A 20,956-nucleotide genomic window follows, 5' to 3' on the forward strand; every position below is an offset into this window, starting at 1 on the left:
TGGCGCTGTCTGCCCTCACTTGGCATCAATGGGCAAGGAAGGTTCAAGATACCCAAGTCAATAACTGTGATGCAGCAAATGAAGAGGATAAAGGGCAACAGTTTCCTGACCCCTCCTCAAAGGGGGGGGGACAGAAAAGGTGTCAAAATTCAACACACTTCCTGATAAAATTTATCAACACACAAGGTCTGGGAAGAATGTTCTTAAACACCACACACACACACACACACACACACACACACACACACACACACACAGTCTTACACTACAAAACAGCTGGGGGCATACTTAACAGGGAGAAGTTGAACCACCAAGGTGCCCATTCTCATGACTTGTGCTCCGTGCGGCACTAGAGCCCTAGCTAATGGGACACCCCCCAGAGAAATTGAAATAAAGAGGTTGAGGGCTCTCTATTTGTGAACAACATGATGGTAAACTTAGAAAACCACAAACAGCCCAGCAAATAAATGGAGTATAAAGTTGTATGATTAAAAAACCAGCGAGCCTTTGATCACTTCCGGTGTTGAGGAAGAGGAATACAGGCAGTCCTGATGAAACCTGATAGTGTGGGGTCAGAAGGAAGGGGTGAAAGACTCTGCATCTCCGAGGACTAGGGCACAGGGACAGGGGGAAAGAAGAACGAAGGGTGGGACCAGGAAAAGACTAGGGAGGGGGCTACAATCAGGGTGTAAAGTGAACAAATTATAAAAGATAAATTTAACTAAAAAAATTAAAATCAGCAAGCAAAAAGAATCGGTTTCATTCACAAACATTAACAATACATAATGTGAAAACTAAAGAGAACTGCTTCATTGTCAGTGACACCAAAAATATAGCAAAGGGATAAAAGATATGAGTATGGAGAACTGCAGTGGGATGAAAGAAATGGAAAAGGACACAAATAATTAAGTACACATCGAGTGGTTGCTGACTATAAGAATTAGAGTTCTAGTGTTCATACTAATCAAAATGGCCTACAGACTCTATGTGATCGATCTTAAAATCTCAATAGCATTCTCCATAGGAAAAGAAGAAAAATACCCAAGTTCACACAGAAATACGAAAGCTCCAGATAGTCAAAGTATTTTTACATTTCATGTTTACATATTTTATTGCATATATATGCACGTGTTTTGCTCATATGTTGTCTGTGGACCACAGTGTTGGGAATGGCTGTGAGCCACTACATGGGTCATGGAACCCGGGTCCTCTGCCAGAACAAGTGTTGTTAGTGGCTGAGCCATGTCTCCAGCTGCATTTAAAGAATTTTCATAATGAACACAGCAGCATGTATCACATTCTTTGATTTCAAACTATAACCACAGCTAGAGGAACCAAAACAGCATGATAAAAAAATAAAAATAAAAAAACCACTAAGAGATGGAAGAGAACAGGAAGTGCAGAAGCAAGCCTGCACACAGATCTTCAACAGAGATGCCAGGATTGAGCAATGGGGGAAGGAAATCTCTTCAATAAACACTGTGGGGAAACTGGGCAGGAGCATGCAGAGGGCTAAGCCTGAACCTCCTCATTCACATCACTCAAAGGGACTGAAGGTTTAACTGTAAAATGCAACATTGTAAAACAGCTCTAAAAACTATAAAGGAAATCTTTTCCTATGTATCTTTGCAATGACATTTGAAACAATATAAAATTCACAGATTATAACAGCAACAATGTAAACACCAAATGATAAAGGCAGAGGCAGAGGGAGAAAAACACTGATAGGGGCAGGGTATAGTGCTTCATGACATTGACCTCAGCACCCCAGAGGCAGAGGCAGGAGATGTCTGTGAGTTTGAGGCCAGCCTCATCTACATACTGTAGGAGTGGCTGAAAAGGCTTGTTTGTCCTTGAGCTCCAGATGCCTTTGTTTGTCACTGTGATGGAACCAATTGAGACAGATAATGAGTGTCTGGATCTAGTAACAAAGGAGGCTGCAAACACTGGGCATCAAGAAAGTGTTCCTGTGAGAAGAATGAGCAGAACTACCATCTTGAGTATGAGCTTAGAAAGACCTCTTAAAAGATTAATCTGGGTCTGTCTTGCTGCTCAGTAGGTAAGAGCAGTGGCTGGTCTTCTAGAGGAGTAGAGGTCAAATCCAGACAACACATGGTGGCCCACAGCCGACTGTCACTCCAATTCTGATGTGTTCTTGTATCCTCCACAGACACTGCACACACATAAACACATTAATGCCATCAAAACCACATGGAATAAATGACTAAATAAATATGGGTTTAAAATAGTAATATTGCTCTGCTAGGAAAAATGAGGTGTGAGGTGCACCTTAGGGAGGGGAAGGAGGACAATACAAAAGGTGGGAGGACAGTAAAGAAGAACAGCAGGATAAAATTGAGTCCCCTGGAAAAACAGAAAAAGGGGTCTCTTTAAAAAGGAGAGATGGAGGCAAACAGAAAAAAAGGAGAGAGGGAGGGAAAACAATTGTATGAATGGCTGAAAAAGCAGCCATGAATCATACAATTAAGTATTTCAAAACATGAACAAGCAAACAAATAAATTATAATACATGTAATTCAATATATAAACGTACATACAGAGTTTTAATGAATGTGTCTCATCAGGGCTGAGAGCACTCTTTCCAAGCTACGACCTAAAAGAGTCCCAGGACTGCACAGGAGGAGCCTTCCTTACATTGTTGGTCAGGGCTGTCTAAAAGACTCCCAAGGCCCCAGCCTATTGCTGCTGTCCTCGGTGGCCTACAGAGGCAGAAGGAAAGTCTCTACTGCTGAAGACACCATGGGCTTCAGACAGAGGGCACAGAAGCCCCTGAGCTGGACCTGACCAGGAGCCTCCTCCCTGAGAATTTTAGGGTAACAAAGGTACCATAAAAGCTTCTAAAGTTGAAGCCACCAACACACCTACCGAACTACGACTCCTATGAACCACAATATGAGCAGCATGGCATGGGAACCCTGAGTGTGCAGTAGTGGAACAAATGTCTTGGTGGTGACCAGCAGTTCTCTGCTTGATCTTGAGGCTTGCTCAACATGAGGAATACCATGCCTGGTACTGGAAACCTAGCAAACTCATCAGTGCTAGTGAAATCGTGGTTATTGGAGGAAAATCTACAACCACTAACTACCTTAGGAAAATGGCATAATCCCTAACAACAAACAACAAACATTTGTCATCATACCCATAGGTAACTAGTCTTCAGCTGTCATCAACAAAAGTCCTCTTTGCAACAGAGACCACTACAGAAAACTACAACCAATCAAATGCAGAGTTGTGGAGTCCAGTCCCAGTGGAGACATCTACACAACATTCTACAACTACTGCTTAGAGAGCACTGCAGACCAGGGCTGGGAAGACTGTAAGGGCCCGAGGATCAGGGGCTTTGCCATGAGTAACATCAGAAGCTACACTGATGAAGACTCCCCGAACAGACAGCCTAATGTGAGCTGACAAGGAGGACATTTGCCGAGACTTCCAGAAGAAAAATAAAAAGTCCAGCTGGAAGGTGAGACAAGGGTAGAAGAAATGCTAGCTGCAGGCATGGAAAAAGTGACCAAGGTAAAGTAAAAAACTTAGCTCAGCCCAATTCTCCTGTAACCAGTGCTAGTCCAGGACTTCAAGGGTCTTCCCCGATTTTACTTTAGCCATGTTTAAGCACAGCATAATTTTGGCAAAAGTATTTAGAGAACAGTTAATTCAATCCCAGTGTACAACAATTTCAGACATATTTACATTGAGATTCTTTACAAAGAACATCTGGTTTCTTTCACAAAAATGGATACTTTGGGCTCAGAGATAGCATGCAAGATTTAGGGTGAGGGAATTTGACTGAGGAAAACATAATGCCTGTGGGTGTCAGGATAATTCTGGCCCTAAGATAACACAAAAGTCACTTAGGCAAGTGACAACACTCTTAAAAACAGGTTTTATGGTCTAAAAGCAATGTTCAGGGAGACGACAAGATGGCGGCACAAGGAGAACACTGCGTCTGAGGAGCAGGACAACATTTCCCGAACAGCGACTAAGAGGCTGAACTCTGGGCCCTAAAACAACAACGATCCTGTTTCCCAGGTGAGAGGAAACCCCACGGCATGGGAATCAGGAATCAGTGAGTTCCACACTGAGGTCCCCCAGACAGAACCCGAAAGAGATCCTGCCTCGTGCAGGCACTAGGTGCCCAGACCAGAGGCACACGCCTGAGCATCCTGATCACCTTCCCAGGCTGATCAGGGGGAGGGGGGGCACAAAAAAGCACAGAGACTGGGAGTCCCAGTCGCAAGAGAATCCACAGGGAAGGAAGGAAATGGTACTGACTTGGGTCACCCAGTCTTTCCCTGGAAAAAGTCTTGCAAACCGGCAAGTACGAGCCACCATCACTGAACTGGGCTCAAGCCACAGGCACAGACAGCTGCTGCCAGCCAGCTCTCCAGCGGTGTGCCCCAGGGCAATAGAGACTGGGAGTCACTGACAGCAGAAATCCAAACAGGGAACGAAGCAAAGGGGATGGACTTAGGCCACCCAGTATATCCCTGGAATAGTTCCTGCAGACTAGCCCAACCCAGGGACCTGCTGTGTACCAAATAGCCTGCTGCTAACAGGAGAACGGTACCCACCCTCCACAGATTACCCCTTGGGTACTGGGACATAGAGCCCCAACCTCAGACCTACAAAAACCCGGAATCCCCGAGATCAACCCACAGATACTGGTCCAAGGGACAACCAGTCATCCCTACCAAAACTGACCAAACCCCGATATACACAGGTTACAGCAGCAGATCACTAATTCTACAGCAAGAAACCCAGAAGCAGGGCCGCTGTCTTCAGGACTTCTCCGGGCGAGAGGAGAACCTTCTGGACTAACAAGGACCACAGTTACCACTCAGGTCTCTATGCCTGAGGTGAGCAGTTACAACTCCTGAAAAACATGGGCCATCCAGTGACTATACCCAAAAAGATGAGAAGACTTCCTTCAGGAAAAACCATCTTCTTGCCAAAGGGATTCTCTCCACCACAGGATTCCAGGAACCACCAGAAACTAACCCCAAACACCTAAGATAGCCCAATGGGTAGAGGCCAGCGTAAAAGCTCAACCAACAAAAGACAGAGCAATATGGCATCTCTAGAACCCAGTTATCCAAGGGCAATTAGCCCTGGACACCCCAGCATAACTGAAATCCAAGAAGATGACCTAACAACTATGATTATGAAGAGGATAACAGAGGAAACAAATAAAATATGGAAAGACCTAGAGGGAGATAAACTCAAACAGATTATGGCCATCTGTAAAGAAATAGAGGAAGTTGCAGCCAAACAGTTTGTGGCCTTTAGACAGGAAATGCTTAAAGCACTGAATGAAATAAAAGAGACAGAGGATTGTTCAAACAAACAGCTGAAAGAATTGATTGAAAAACAGGAAAACACAGTCACACAAGTGAAGGAAATCAACAAAACAGCTCAAGATCTGAAGATAGAATTGGAAAAATTAAAGAAAACACAAATGGAGAAAATTGTAGAGAGAAAAAACTTAGGAAGAAAACAGGAACTACAGAGGTTAGCATAACCAATAGACTACAAGAGATGGAAGAATCTCAGGTGCAGAAGATACAATAGAAGAAATAGATGTATCTGTCAAAGAAAATGTTAAATCTAAAAAGTTCCTGACACAGACCATCCAAGAATTTCAAGACAACATAAAAAGACAAAACCTAAGAATAATAGGAATAGAGGAAAAAGAAGATTCCCTCCTCCAAGGCCCAGAAAATATTTTCAAGAAAATCATTGAAGAAAATTTCCCCAACTTAAAGAAGCCAATAAGAATACAAGAGGCCTACAGAACACCCAATAAATTAGACCAGAAAAGAAAATCCTCCCACCACATAATAATCAAAATAGTAAGTATACAGAACAAAGAAAAAATACTAAAAGCTGCAAGAGAAAAAGGCCAAGTAACATATAATGGCAAACCCATTAGAATCACACCTGACTTTTCAACAGAGACTATGAAAGCCAGAAGGGCCTTGATGGATATCATGCAGACCCTAAGAGAACACAGATGGTAGCCCAGGCTACTATACCCTGCAAAACTCTCAGTCCTCATAGACGGAGAAAACAAGATATTCAATGACAAAAACAAATTTCAACAATACCTACACACAAATCCAGTGTTACAGAAGACACTAGAAGGGAAAATACAACCCAAGAACACTAGATACTTTCAGGAAAACAAAGGAACTAATTAACCTCACTACAGTAAAACAAAAAGCAACCAAGCACACATTCTTATGACAGCACCCAACATCAAAATCAAAGGATCTAACAGCCACCGGTCATTAATCTCTCTCAACATCAATGGACTCAACTCTCCAATAAAAAAACACAGACTAACAGAATGGATGCCTAAACAAAACCCAGAAATCTGTTGCATACAAGAAACACACCTAAGTCACAAAGATAGATATTACCTGAAGGTAAAGGGTTGGATGAAGGCTTTCCAAGCAAATGGACCCAAGAAGCAAGCAGGAGTAGCCATTTTAATATCTGATAAAATAGACTTTCAACCAAAATTAATAAAAAGAGATGGGAAAGGACACTTCATACGCATCAAGGGAAAATTCCACCAGGAAGACATCACAATCCTGAACATCTGTGCCCCAAATACAAGGGCACCCACACTTGTGAAAGAAACATTGATAAAATTTAAACCACATATAGATCCCCACACATTAATAGTGGGAGACTTCAACACCCCACTCTAAAAAAAGGACAGGTCAACAAAACAGAAATTAAACAAAGAAATAATAACTCTGATAGAGTTCATGAACCAAATGGACCTCATGGAAATCTACAGAACCTTTCACCCAAACACAAAAGAATTTACCTTCTTCTCAGCACCTCGTTGAACCTTCTCCAAAATAGACCATATAGTTGGTCACAAAGCAAGCCTCAACAGATACAAGAAGATTGAACTAATCCCTTGTATCCTGATCACCATGGACTAAAGCTGGACTTCAATGACAAAAATAGCAAAAGGCCTACACACATATGGAAACTGAACAACTTGCTGCTAAATGAGAGCTTGGTCAGAGAAGAAAGAAAGAAAGAAAGAAATTAAAGACGTCCTAGAATTCAATAAAAATGAAGGCACAACATACCAAACTTATGGGACACAATGAAAGTAGTGCTAAGAGGAAAGTTCATAGCACTAAGTGCCTTCAAGAAGAAATTCGAAACATCTCATGCAAGCAACTTAATGGCTCACTTAAAATACCTAGAAAAAAAAAAGAAACAGACAAACCAAAGAGGAGTAGACAGCTGGAAATAATCAAACTCAGAGCTGAAATCAATCTATTAGAAACAAATAGAACAATTTAAAGAATCAATGAAACCAAGAGCTGGTTCTTTAAGAAAATCAACAAGATAGACAAACCCTTAGCCAAGCTAACTAAAAGGCAGAGAGACACCACCCAAATCAACAAAATCAGAAATGAAAGGGGGGACATAACTACAGCCCTGAGGAAATCCAAACACTCATTAGGACTTACTTCAAAAGGCTATATGCCACAAAATTAGAAAATCTCAATGAAATGGACAATTTTCTTGATTGATTCGACTTACCAAAGCTGAATCAGGACCAGGTAAATCAATTTAATAGGCCTATATGCCCCAAGGAAATAGAAGTGGTCATAGAAAGTCTCCCATCCAAGAAAAGCCCAGGACCAGATGGTTTCAGCACAGAATTCTACCTGACCTTCAAAGAAGAGCTAACTCCACTTCTCTTCAAACTATTCCACAAAATAGAAACAGAAGGAACATTACCAAACTCATTCTATGAAGCCACAGTCACCTTGGTACCTAAGCCTGGCAAAGAGCCAACAAAGAAAGAGAATTTCAGGTCAATCTCCCTTATGAACATTGATGCAAAAATACTTGCAAACTGAATACAAGAACACATCAAAGCTATCATCCACTTTGACCAAGTAGGTTTTTTTCCCAGGCCAGGCATGCAGGGTTGGATCAATATATGGAAATCCATCAATGCGATCCACCATATTAACAAACTGAAAGAAAAAAAAAAAACACATGATAATCTCCCTAGATGCTGAAAAAGCCTTTGACAAAATCCAACATCCATTCGTGTTTAAAGTATTGGAGAGATCAGGGATACAAGGTACATACCTAAACATAGTAAAGGCGATATACAGCAGCCTATAGCCAACATCAAACTGAACAGAGAGAAACTTAAAGCAATCCCACTGAAATCAGGGACAAGACAAGGCTGACCAGTCTCTCCATGTCTTTTCAACATAGTTCTGAAACATAGTTCAACATAGTTGCTAGAGCTATAAGACAGTTGAAGGAGATCAAGGGGATACAAATTGGAAAGGAAGAAGTCAAATTATCACTATTTGCAGATGATATGATACTATACATGAGTGACCCCAAAAACTCTTCCAGGGAACTCCTACAGCTGATAAACACCTTCACAACTTCAGCAAAGTGGATGGATACAAAATTAACTCAAAAAAAAAAAATCAGTAGCCCTCCTGTATACAAAAGACAAAAGGGCTAAGAAAGAAATTAGGGAAACAACACCCTTCAATGTAGCCACAAATGACATAAAGTACCTTGGTGTAACCCTAACCAAGCAAGTCAAAGACTTCTATGAAAAAAAATTTCAAGTCTCTGAAGAAAGAATTAGAAGAGGATATCAGAAGATGGAAAGATCTCCCATGCTCATGGCTTGGCAGGATTAACATAGTAAAAATGGCCATTTTAGCAAAAGCAATCTACAGATTCAATGCAATTCCCATCAAATTACCAACACAATTCTTTATAGACCTGGAAAGAAAAAAAATCTCAACTTCATATGGAATAACAAGAAACCCAGAATTGCTAAAACAATCCTCTACAATAAAAGATCTTCTGGATCTTCTGGATCATTCCTGATCTCAATCTGTGTTTTAGAGTAACAGTAATAAAAACTGCATGATACTGGCATAGAAACAGAATGGTGGATCAATGGTACAGAACACAAGACCCAGAAATAAACCCACACACTTATGGACACCTGATTTTGACAAAGATGCCAAAACCATATAATGGAGAAAAGATAGCATCTTCAACAAATGGTGCTGGTCTATCTGGATGTCTACATGTAGAAAAATGCAAATAGATCCATACTTATCACCCTGCACAAAACTGAAGTAAAAGTGGATCAAAGACCTCAACATAAAACCAGACACATTAACTTGGTTAGGAAAAAAAAAGTGGGGAATACCCTTGAATTCATTGGCACAGGAGACAATTTCCTGAACAGAACACCAACAGCACAGGCTCTAAGAGCAACAATCAATAAATGGGAACTCATGAAACTGAAAGGCTTCTGTAAAGCAAAGGACACCATCATCAAAACAAAACGATGCCTACAGATTAAGAAAGAATATTCACCAACTCTGTATTTGACAGAGGGCTAATATCCAGTATATAGAAAGAACTAAAGAAGCTGAAAAGCAGCAAACCAAGTAATCCAATTAAAAAATGGGGATCAGAGCTAAACAGAGAACTCTCTGTAGAGGAATATTGAATGGCAAAGAAACACTTAAAGAAATGCTCAACCTCATTAGCCATTAGGGAAATGCAAATCAAAACGACCCTGAGATTTCACCTTACACCTATCAGAATGGCCAAGATGAAAAACTCAAGGGACAACACATGCTAGAGAGGTTGTGGAGAAAGGGGAACCCTCCTCCACTGCTGGTGGGAATGCAGACTCTCTGGACATCAATCTGGCACTTTCTCAGATAAGTAGGAATAGCGCTTCCTCAAGATCCAGCCATACCACTCTTAGGCATATATCCAAAAGGGGCTCAAGTACACAATAAGGACATTTGCTCAGCCATGTTTGTAGCAGCTCTATTTGTAATAGCCAGAAGCTGGAAACAGCCCAGATGCCCCTCAACTAAAGAATGGATGCAGAAATTTTGGTACATCTACACAAGGAAGTATTACTCTGCAATGAGAAATAAGGAAATCATGAAATTTGCAGGTAAATGGTAGGACCTGGAAAGGATCATCCTGAGTGAACTGTCCCAGAAGCATAAAGACACACAGGGTAAATACTCACTCATAAAAATGTATAAAATAGTATAAACCTACTAAAACCTGTATACCTAAAGAAACTAATCAAGAGAGAGGACCCTGACTAAAATGCTCAATCCCCATCCCGAAAGGCAAAGAGAATAGACATCAGAAGAAGAAAACAAGAAACAACCTAGGAACCTGCCACAGAGGGCCTCTGAAAGGCTCTGCCCTGCAGACTATCAAAGCAGATGCTGTGACTTATGGCCAACTGTTGGGCAACATGCAGGGAATTTTATGTAAGAAGTGGGAAATAGTAAGATCTGGGAGGACAGGAACCCCACAAAGAGAGCAACAGAACAAGAAAATTTGAACACAGGGGTCTTCTCAGAGACTCATACTCCAACCAAGTACCAGGTATGGAGATAAACTAGAACCCCTGCACAGATGGCCCATGGCAGCTTAGTGTCCAAGTGGGTTACATAGTAATGGGAAGAGGGACTGACTCTGACATAATCTGATTGGCCTGTTTTTTGATCACCTCCCCCTGAGGGGAGAGCAGCCTTACCAGGCCACAGAAGATGACAATGCAGCCATTCCTGATGTGATCTGATAGACTAAGATCAGGAGGAAGGAGAGGAGGACCTCCCCTAACAGTGGACTTGGGGAGGGGCATGTGTGAAGAAGTGGGAGGGAGGATGGGACTGGGAGTGGAGGAGGGAGGACCTTATGGGGGGATACAAAGTGAATAAAGTGTAATTAATAAAAATAAATATATTTTAAAAAAAGCAATGCTCAAGGTTTAGGGCAAAGGGTCTGGGGTAAGTAAAAACATGAATTCTGGAAGATTCAGACAGGGCCCTATCTCATCAGACAGCAAAGGAGATCACCAGCTTGTCAAGCGACAGGAAGCTGGCATTCCAGGACTAGCAGCTGAGCCCCTCATGCCACTGAAGAGGAGTGCTGTGTGTTTAACTTTCCGGCTCCTCCGGTGCTTATCTGTGTGCACAGGCCTTCTTCCACTCTTCAGGAGCTCAGGGTGGCTAATGCTAACCTGGATCCCACTGAAGCCCTCAAACCTCTGCAGAAAGCAAAACTAGAGGCCCTGAAGCCAATTACCACAGCCACAGGAGGTGATCCTCAACTAGACCCCTGGGCTGCTCTGTTCCAGACTGTTTTCCCAGCATGCTCTGAGAACTCCTACAACCTTATCTGCACTTCACCTGCAGATCACACCAGCTGCCCCCAGGGACAAGGAGCAACACCACAGAAGTTCCCTCTTCATTTCTTTATTTATCGTCCTCCCCCCCCCCCTTTTTTTCCTCAGTGTGTAATCCAAGTTGGCTCCCAGCATGCACCAGTCCCCTTTATCAGCCTTCTAAGAGCTGAGATTATGGGCAGAAGTCACCACACAGCTTCACTTTCCTCTTCATACACTGACCCAGGCCCCAGCTCACCGTCCCTACCTCCCCTCCTCCTTCATACACTGACCCAGCCACCAGCTCACCGTCCCTACTTCCCTTCCTCCTACCTTTCCACCCAGGAAGGTGCTTTAACAACACACTAACACCTGACATCACGTGCCCCTGCCTGTGGACATACTCTATGAAATCCACCCGTTCTCATCCTGAGAACCACAGCAGGGCTATCAGGCAAAGTTTAAAGCACACAGGATGATGCCAGTGGCGCTGAGTAGTAAGATTCTGCCCTCTTCTCCCAGGCCGCCAACTCTACCTCCTGGGAACAGTAGCAGATCATGATGCTCATTTACACAGCCTTTGCATGGTTTTTCTTTAAAGGGCACATGACAGCATTTCCAACTAGACAAGCCGCTCCCACCCCACACCCCGCACTCCCCAAGGGCTCTGCATCAGATGATCTGTCCCACCTTCAGTGTGAACTCTGCTGCAGAGGCAGCAGGAGAGAAGGTTTGGCCCCGGGAGTAGAGTCTTCTGACTGCAGAGTAGGTATGATCCCATATCCAGGTATTGGTGGCCATTCCCCTGGGCACTTTCTCCAAGGGATGCAAAAGCTGTGTGTGAAACAGTCAGGAATGGGTCCTGTGCTGCCTGTGGTTTCTGGGTCAGTTAGAGATGCTAGGAGGGGGTCCTTGTATTTGTGGACCATCGTTCTCTGAAGTCCTATGAAATGAGGGAGACACCTGAATTCAGAGATGCTTGCTAAGGAGAGATGTAAGCCCCTTCGGTTCCTGTAGGTTAATATCTCCACATGTCATCTGTGGAAAGGAGACCTTTGTGAAGCAAGGGTCCATGTCTCTTTCTGCTATGCAGCTCTCCACACAGGAACTTGTGATGTCCCTGCAGCAATGTCTCACTTAAGCATATCAGGTCTGACTGTGACTGTCCACTTTGTAACCTGGAGGGAAGGAGCTCACCTCATGGTGTCTCCCTGAGGCCTGATGAACCTTCTGATAGCCCAGGACCAGAGGCCACTCTCTCCCACAGCCCAGTACCATTCCTGGGGCCACTTTGAAAGAGAAAGCATTTTCCCTGCTGTAGGTAGACAGACTAGATTGTCCAATTAGGAACTGCCTTGAACACACAGCCATTTCCTAGAACTGATGCCTCAGGCTGCAGATTTTCCCAAGTCATAGGGCCCTCAAGGCAGGTCCTCTTCAGGGAAGGATTATCTCTGGATGCTTTCAAGCTACAGGAACATCAATCAGCAGTACCTGAGACTGTCTGGCTGCAAGCCCTTCACTATTTCCACACCAGCTGTTCACAGTGGCTTCGAGGGTGCAGACCCTTGGTGTTAGGGCAGCAGCGAAGTGATTCTAAGAGAGAATCTCCCACCTGCTGCAGGTCAGAGGGTCCCTGCTGGTAGCGACCTCATCTGTCTGCCATGAAAGGCAGTCTGAGAATTGGTTTAGTTCTTGACACTGGACACAGGAGCCTTTTCCTTTAACGAGTCAGAAACTTCCAGCCTCCTGGTCCTGTGTTGGTCTTCAGTTATTACTGTCCCCCACATCTGGGCTAACTTCCCATCTGCTTTGGGGCTCTGCCTGATTAGGTTGAAGTCTGACATCTCTGCATAGCCATTTATTTGCACCTGATCTATGATGGTGGACTCCTTTTTCTCAGCGATGCCTTAAACCCTGCCCCCCCCATCTGGGTGACCCCAGGTCTTGTAAGGAGAGTCACATAGCCCTCAGGGCAGATGACAGGCCAGACCCTATCAGATCCAGCAAGCATCTAGGAATTCCTGGAAATGCCCCACCCTGCTAAGGAGATCTTAGTCTTAAGCAGCGACCTTCCACTGGAATTGGAGATTTTCCCTTACCCCTGGGATATTTAAGTACTGTATTTTCTTTCTTGTGATAGGACCATGCTACCATGCATAGAAACTGAGGCATTACATGTAAAGCAAACAAATCAAACAGCTTCACCCTTGAAACCCTTCCTCTGTCCTGGGTTTATATGCCCCCTGATTTCACATGAATAGAGGTGCATACTTTCTCACTGCAAGACCCTGTGAGACCCCTTTATTCTCAGGGAAGAACGGCATCTGGACACCCAATCTGTGCTGCCAATTAGGCAGATGCCATCCTGAGTGGGCCCCAGCTTCTGGAAAGCCAGGGCTTGACTGCCAGCCAGCCTGCCCCTTGCTGCTGGAGGCCATTCTGCCCTTTGCCAGGCATGTCAGCATCAGGCAACTGCAGAAACCTGCCCTGTGGCCTTTAGATCAGTGATGACCTCTGACAAAGCACCTGCCTTAGGCCCTCTGAGCCAGCAGCTCTCCAGACCTGACCTCTGCCTGCTGGACCCGGCCTCACCAGGCCTGTGTCTTAGCTGCAAGTCCACCAGGCAAGGGCTGTGGACAGCACCTCTGCTATGCCGACCTTATCCAAGAGCTGTAACACTTTGGGAAGGCCGTAAGCTTTGGAACTCCCGAGTTTCCATTGTCAGTGGCAATATCATTGTAAAAGATCTAAATTGTAACTCTCTCTGTGAAAAACCTTTTCCACACCCCAGCTTAGGACCTGGGCCTCATCCCAAAGCACTCTAGGTGCCCCTGAGAGAATTGAAACACGTTCTCTCTACAGAGGCCAAGTTCCAGGCCACCCCCCAAATCCAAGCCCTGCCAAAAGGAGAAGGACAATCTGCCTTTACAGGCTCTGTGTTTCAGTTGTCATGTGACCCATCTGGGGGTCCCATCCTCGGCTGCAAAAACCTGACCAGTAATGTAGATCACTGGACCCCCCATGACATCACTCCTGACCACTCTACTTGGCATCTGTTTTCATGGGATTTTCTGTGCCATATTACTTGAGTCCCAGTTTAGGAATCCAATATCCTACTACCATTCCCACGCCTCAGCCCTCAGCATCAACGACTTGACAACAATATTGCTCTTCTCCTTGGCTCCTGGTCATGCTGGGTTAACAGGAGTCCAGTCAGAAACCCCCAAGCAGGGTGGGCCAGACATTTCTCTGCACTTCTTTGACTTTGCAGCTATCCTGGCACATACTCTCATTTGTACCTTTTGCTTCCTACTCCTTTTCTACCTGCTGAGAAGTTGTGATGCTCGTTTTCACATACTGTGGGCCATCCTCTGATGAGGGTCCAGGAAGTCTTACAGGGAACATCTCCAGGGCATCTGTCAATGTATTCAATCCTATGGCCTGAAACAGTGGGCACATCTCAATAAACTGTCTACACACAGCTGCTATTTCATCCTCTCCCTGATCCACTAAGACCCAGCAGCCTCACACACCAAACTGTTTCCACACAATCCACATGTAGGACAACTTCTGGAAATTCTCCAGATAGATGGATCCAAACAGGCCATCCAGAACCTTCTCTGCCTTACCAGACAGAGCCTACTCCTAGCAAGGTCCTGTTGTAACAGGAAAGAGAATTGTCGTGGTGCAGAGCAGGAGTTGGCCACGCCTTGACTGCATCTTCAAGCAAAAGGAAGTGACTAAACTCTATTAGTGCAGTAAAAACTTAGGCAGGATTTGTTTTTTGGTTTTTGGTTGTTTTTTTTTTAAACCAACCTTGCAGAAGGACTTTCTCAGTGTCACAGACAGAGGCCATCTCTGAGTCCCTTGCTCCACCCCAACCACCTGTTTTCTTCCTCGATGCTGCTTCTCTTTGCTACACGTTTGCTGTTGCTGAGTCAGGCTCGGCTTCTGTCCACGGCCAGCTGTGCAGAGACTTCTCCTTACCTGACATCACTAGGGACTGCAGGAGCTGGCGTGAGGACTGCAGTTCAGACTGGACACAAGTCTGGAGAGCTGACAGGTACTAATTATGAAGAGAATGAGGAAGGGGTAGCTGCGCCCATCTGAAGTGTGTGTTCATGAGTGTGCAGTGTGTTCATGTGTCTGCACGTGTCTCTGTGTGTGTCTGTGCCTGTACTGTGTATTTTGTTTGTATCTGCATGTGTATGATTGATCCTTCCACCATGAGTCCATTGTGGCTTACTGACCTTTCTCCCCATCATTCATTTTCTTTCCCATGCCCTCCCCTCTCATGCATTGTGTTACATTGTTCATTCACTGTGGGTCTCACTGCCCCACTCTGAGCATCCTTTCATTTCCTGGCTGTTTTCTCACTCTAGAATCACTGTTCTTTTTTATCTCACCTGCTCTCTTCCTGGAAATTCTTTGAAACCCACTTATAATCCATTTCCTGAAACCCTTCCTTGCCACCATGCTTCCAGGTCACTTCCTCTTCTACCAGCAGAGAAGATAAGGTTGCTTCAATAGCCTGGTCTCCCGTGCTGTATTGCCTGAGGCCCAAGAGCTGTGATCAGTTAGATTTTGGGGCTAGTTGACCTATGTTTTCCTTTTACCCCCTCCAACCACTTCCCCAGGCATGCTCTGCCTTCATCCACCACCATCAAGCCCAACCCAGTGCCCTGCTGATAATCGTTTTTGTTTCCTTCTGCTTGACACCCAAGGAGGGTCCTTCCTAATGGCTTTTTCTGAGGGTAGTATTTGGAGAGTTTCAGGGTCAGATGGGTGTGGACTGAGGAGGCAACAGTAAAGGCCTGGAGGGCTCCAGGTATCCTTACCCACACATCTTACCTGGAATGAGATCAGAGAATCATACTTCAGGTCACCTGCTAGCAGTACCCTGGGCATGCTCAGCCTTCATACAGGAGAAAGACTTCACAAACCACTAGGAAAGAGAGGGCTCACAGCACATGCCTGAAGCAGCAGGTTCCTGATGAGAGGGGTCCCATGATGCACAAAGTATACACAGCAAGATCAGAAAAAAGAAAATAAGCATTTGGTTGGCCCAGGCATGAGAGCTCTACTTAATGTGTAGAGCTCAGAAGAATCCTTCTCATAGACAAAAACAAGAGAAGCCAATGTCATATCACAGGGCTATGGACTCAGAAGACTGTTCCTGACCTAAGGCTGAAGCCCCATTCTCAGTACACATGGCTTCAGTCATAGCCATTAACTGACAAGCATAGAGGAGTACCTTCACAGAATGACGTCAGAAGCAGGACAGAGGTCTGGGGACCCTAGAGAATCGACCTCAACCATGTAGCAATGCCCAGGGCATCCAGCCTCCTGCAGACCTACATTCACAGCTGTCATAGCATCCCCTGAACAGAACAGTCTTGTCACTGGAGGCAGGTAGGACTGAGCTGTTAATGGAATCTATTGTTCCCAGATGCACTGATCAAGAAAGGTGGAGTGCCCACAGCTGTGAACCCCACTCACAGATGTTGAGAGGCTGAGAAAGAAGCTGGGAGAAAGAAAGATGTCTGGAACCCCACACAATGGCCGGGGACCCAGGACCAAGGCCCTCCAGTGCATAGGGCTCCTCCTAGATCCTTTAACTCAGGCCCTTCTTCAGGGAGCAGAGCTTGTCAGTTACATTGTTCTGAACTTCCATGCTCTGCAGCAGGCCTGGGGCTGACCATGTAACACAGGAAAGGAGGAGGAAGACAGGAGATGTTCCAGGATGTAGAGTGCAGGAGTGATGGGGGCAAGGAAATGATGACCCCCATGAGGGCGACTGGGGTGGTGATGACTGTCCAGGTTACCCAGGAGAACTGACCCAGGCTGTCCCCAAAACATTCAAAAGATGTGTTTCCTTGCTGTAGGCTGACAATCCTCCAGAGAAAGCAGGGAGACTTCATCTGGCACAGCAAGGCTTCCTTTTTGTCTGTCTCCTTCTTATCGCTGTCGTTTATCTCCTGGACTTTACTTTCTGGACCAGATCTAGAATGGACTGTGAACATTTCATTTCCTTCTTTCCTTTCTGTGGTCAGAGCTTTAGCCCTCTCTCAACTCCATGCACTGTTTCTCTAGGTGTTAACTAGTGGGATTTTTCTCTTTAAGAGCACCAGGTTACATAAACAACCAAAGGTGAGTAGGAAGCAGCAACCCTCCCTGAGGGAATTCGACTGGGAGTGAAGTGTGTTAGGAATGCTTACTCCACTGTCTTTCCATGATGCCTCCTGGGAGGGAGCTGTGTCAAGATGAAGCTTACCTTCACCTCCCAGCCACAGGCTGTCAGAATCTCACTGACATGGGGATGAACACAAGCTCTGTACTTTAGGAGCTCTGGGCACAGAAGTAGCTGCAGCTCTGGGTGAGGATTTGAAGGGTTTTGTATGGCAATCGATGCTGGTAACAACAAACAAGGTTTCCCATCAGCAGGACATTTTGACCCAGTGCAGGGGGCATCTGCTGTTGAGTACGGGGCATTCGAGTTATAGAACAAGCAGAACTGAGGAGAGGAACCACAGTCTGTGTGTGGATGCACTGATGATGCCAACCTGAGTGACCTTAACTCGGTTAGTGTAAAGGAAAATAGGCAAAGAAGGATATTCCTGGACTCACAGATACTACTGTGCCTCAGAAGAGCTAGGAGAACCTCCAAGATTTTCAGTCTCTCTAAAAATGATGTCCTCCATTAGGCTGTCAGAAAGCCCTTAGCAAAGAAGGTAAGAAGCCCAGGACCAAAGCACCCAAGATTCAGCATGCTTTACACCTCAAACACGGAACAAACAATTCACTAAGAAACATAAGGAAGCCTAGCAATATGCTAATATTCTCTTGTGATCAAGAGAAAAAAGGAAGCCAAAGAAACATGCTAGGAACTGATTGTTAAGCAAAGTAGGCTGTCCTCATGGAGAGCTTCTACTTCTGAGTCCAGTCAAAAATGAGTCTTGAAGAGTAACAATTAAATGATCAGACTTCGATGTCAAAAAAACTTACTTTTGTAATCGATATTTGATACATCACCTCTATGTGAGAGATACAGAATGTCCATCTATTATTTCTATATCCACCTTCATCTCCTACTTATATTCTCTCTCCTGCCTCCTGGGCCTCCCTCTGTTCTCTGGGTTTTCCTCACACTTACTCCTCCTTAAATAACTATATTTAGCCTTTAGAAGCTGGGATCCACAAATGATAGAAAATGTGCATTATTTGTCTGAACTCGTTTTATCCCATTTAATACAATATTTGTCAGTTCTACCTATTTCCATCCAAATTACATTCCTCCTTATGGGTGAATAAGCTTCCATTGTGTAAATGTGCCACATTTTCATCTTTTGATGAGCAGCTCATTACATCCCGACTGTGATTAAAATAGCTCCAGTAAACATGGCCATGCAAGTAGATCTCTGTAATAGGATGTAGAGTTCTTTGGCTCTAGGTCCAGGAGTTTTGGGTTAGCTGGATCATATGGGAACTTTTCCGGATGCCTCCACATCGATTTCGTCATGGCTATACCAGGTGACACTCCAACCAGCAGTGTGTATGGCTTCCTCTATCAACACATCCTGTCCACAGTCATTTATTTGGAGCGATTGGTTTTTAATTATCTTATTATTTTCCATTCTTGTTTGTATGTGTGCTTGCCTCTGTGTATTCTACATACCGCATGCACGCAATGCCCTCAAAGGCCAGCAGAGAACATGGGATTCGCTGCACTGGAGTTCAGGTGGTCACAAGCTGCCTTGTTGGATCTCAAACCTGTGATTCTGGATGAGCAGCCAGTGCTCTTAATCCAGGAACCAGCACTTCAGCCCTCACCCATCAGGGGACAGCCCTCCTGACTAGTGTGAGATGAAATGTCAAAGTGGATTGATTTTGCATTTTTCTTATCACAAAGGATGTTAAATCCTGTTTAAAAATTAATTGATCATTTGTACTTTTTTCCTCTGTGTGTTTGTGTGTGTGTGTGTGTGTATGTGTGTGGGGTCAATGTGTGTGTGTGTCATGTATGTTTGTATAAACATGTTTATGTATGTGTATGTGTCTGTGCATGTGTGGAGGCTAAGATCAATGTTGGAAATCTGCTCCTGCCTTAGTTACTGCTCTGTTGCTGGGATGAAACACCATGACCAAGGCAACTCATAAAATGAAATCTTTATTTGGAGGCTTGTGCACAGTTCCCGAGAGTTAGCCCACGTTTATGATGGTGGGGAGTGTTGTAGCAGCAGGCAAGGTGCAGGAGCAAAACTGGAGAGCTTCCCTCTGAAGAGAGCCAGTGAGATTGGGCCTGTAGTGGGTTTTTGAAACCTCAAAGCCCTCCACCAATGACACACCTCCTCCCACAGGCCACACCAACTTCAACAAGGCCACACCTCCTCTAACAAGGCCACACCACCCAATCTTTCCCAACTATTTCCAATAGCTGGGAACCCAGCATTCAACCACACGATCCTTGGGGGCCATTCTCATTCAGACCACCACGCCTCCATCTTTTTCTTAGACTTATGTCTGTGGTGTGTGTGTGTGTGTGTGTGTGTGTGCAGGCACATGCATGCCACAGCGTGAGTACAAGTCAGAGGACAACTTTCAAGAGTGTGTTATTGCCTTGTCTCATGCAAAGTCTCTCTTATTTCTTCCTCAGCGTCTTCTATCCCAGACTGCCTAGCTCCAAGCTTAAAGGAGAGTCAACTTTTCATTTTGTGTTAAGAGGCCTATAAAATGAAATTAGCACATTGAGGTTCTCAGCAGCCAGGAAACCACCTGGGCACTTGTTACTAGGCATGCCTGAGCCTCTCACACACTAAGATCCACACATCCTTTAGGTAAGCAACCCTCACCCTCACACCAACCCTAGGACAAAAAGCACACAGCAAAGACCATGATTACTCTTGTGTTTACCTTAATTAATATTCGGGATGGGTTTCCCACATGTACTTGTGTCTCCCAACATTTTCACGTCTGACCACATCCTCTCAGCTCATCCTGTGCACACCTGGACCAAGCAAATGTGCAGTTGTTCTGACCTTTACTGTTTAGAGAGAAAGAATATAGGCATTGACCTACTGCTCTCCTTATCTTTAAGGTTTCTGCACAGTCAGGGTCTTAGGAGACTCCCTCCCTGCCCCCACTGCAGAAGCATTCCTGAGGGAGTGAGCACAACAGCCCAGGGCAGTCTGAGGTGTGGAGGGCTGGCTGGTGGACCTTTGGGTGCAGCCTCAGGGCTCTCCTTAATTCCTAGCTAGAATGAGGCCAGCTCTTTCCCAAACTGCAGCTTCCTTTGGCAGAGCTGAGGATACTTCCCTGTGATGCCCTCCCTCCTCTTCACAGAATGCATGCTGGCTAAAGTCTGAGCTCTGTTCTCATTTCTCTGATCAAGGGGACAGGAGTACTGGAGAGATTCTAGACCCTGGAGGAAAAACTACCCCTTTCCTATAAAATACAGTTTCTAAGTATATTGTAAACACTCATGTTTGTGCCCAAGGGCAAATGTACCTCTCTGGCCAGGGATGTTGGCACAGGCCCTTGGGAAATGGAGGCAGTGGATCTTTGAGCTGGCCAGCCTGGTTTACATAGAAAGCCAGTGCTGCATAGGGAAAAGCTACAAAGGGAAACAATGACTCAAAACAAAATGAGTCTGGGGTGGGGGAGAAACTTGAGCTGGAGGAAGCAGACAGTGAGGGAGAGCTG

General features: G+C 44.9%; 1 long non-coding RNA gene across 2 annotated transcripts in view; it reads right to left on the reverse strand.

Moving 5' to 3' along the window:
• The window catches only part of LOC132649443 (uncharacterized), a 268,684-nt gene that overhangs the window by 81,017 nt on the left and 166,711 nt on the right, over positions 1-20,956 (reverse strand). The gene's annotated exons all lie outside the window — the stretch shown is intronic.

Source organism: Meriones unguiculatus, chromosome 20 (assembly GCF_030254825.1).
Source record: "Meriones unguiculatus strain TT.TT164.6M chromosome 20, Bangor_MerUng_6.1, whole genome shotgun sequence".
NCBI classification, from domain to species: domain Eukaryota; kingdom Metazoa; phylum Chordata; class Mammalia; order Rodentia; family Muridae; genus Meriones; species Meriones unguiculatus.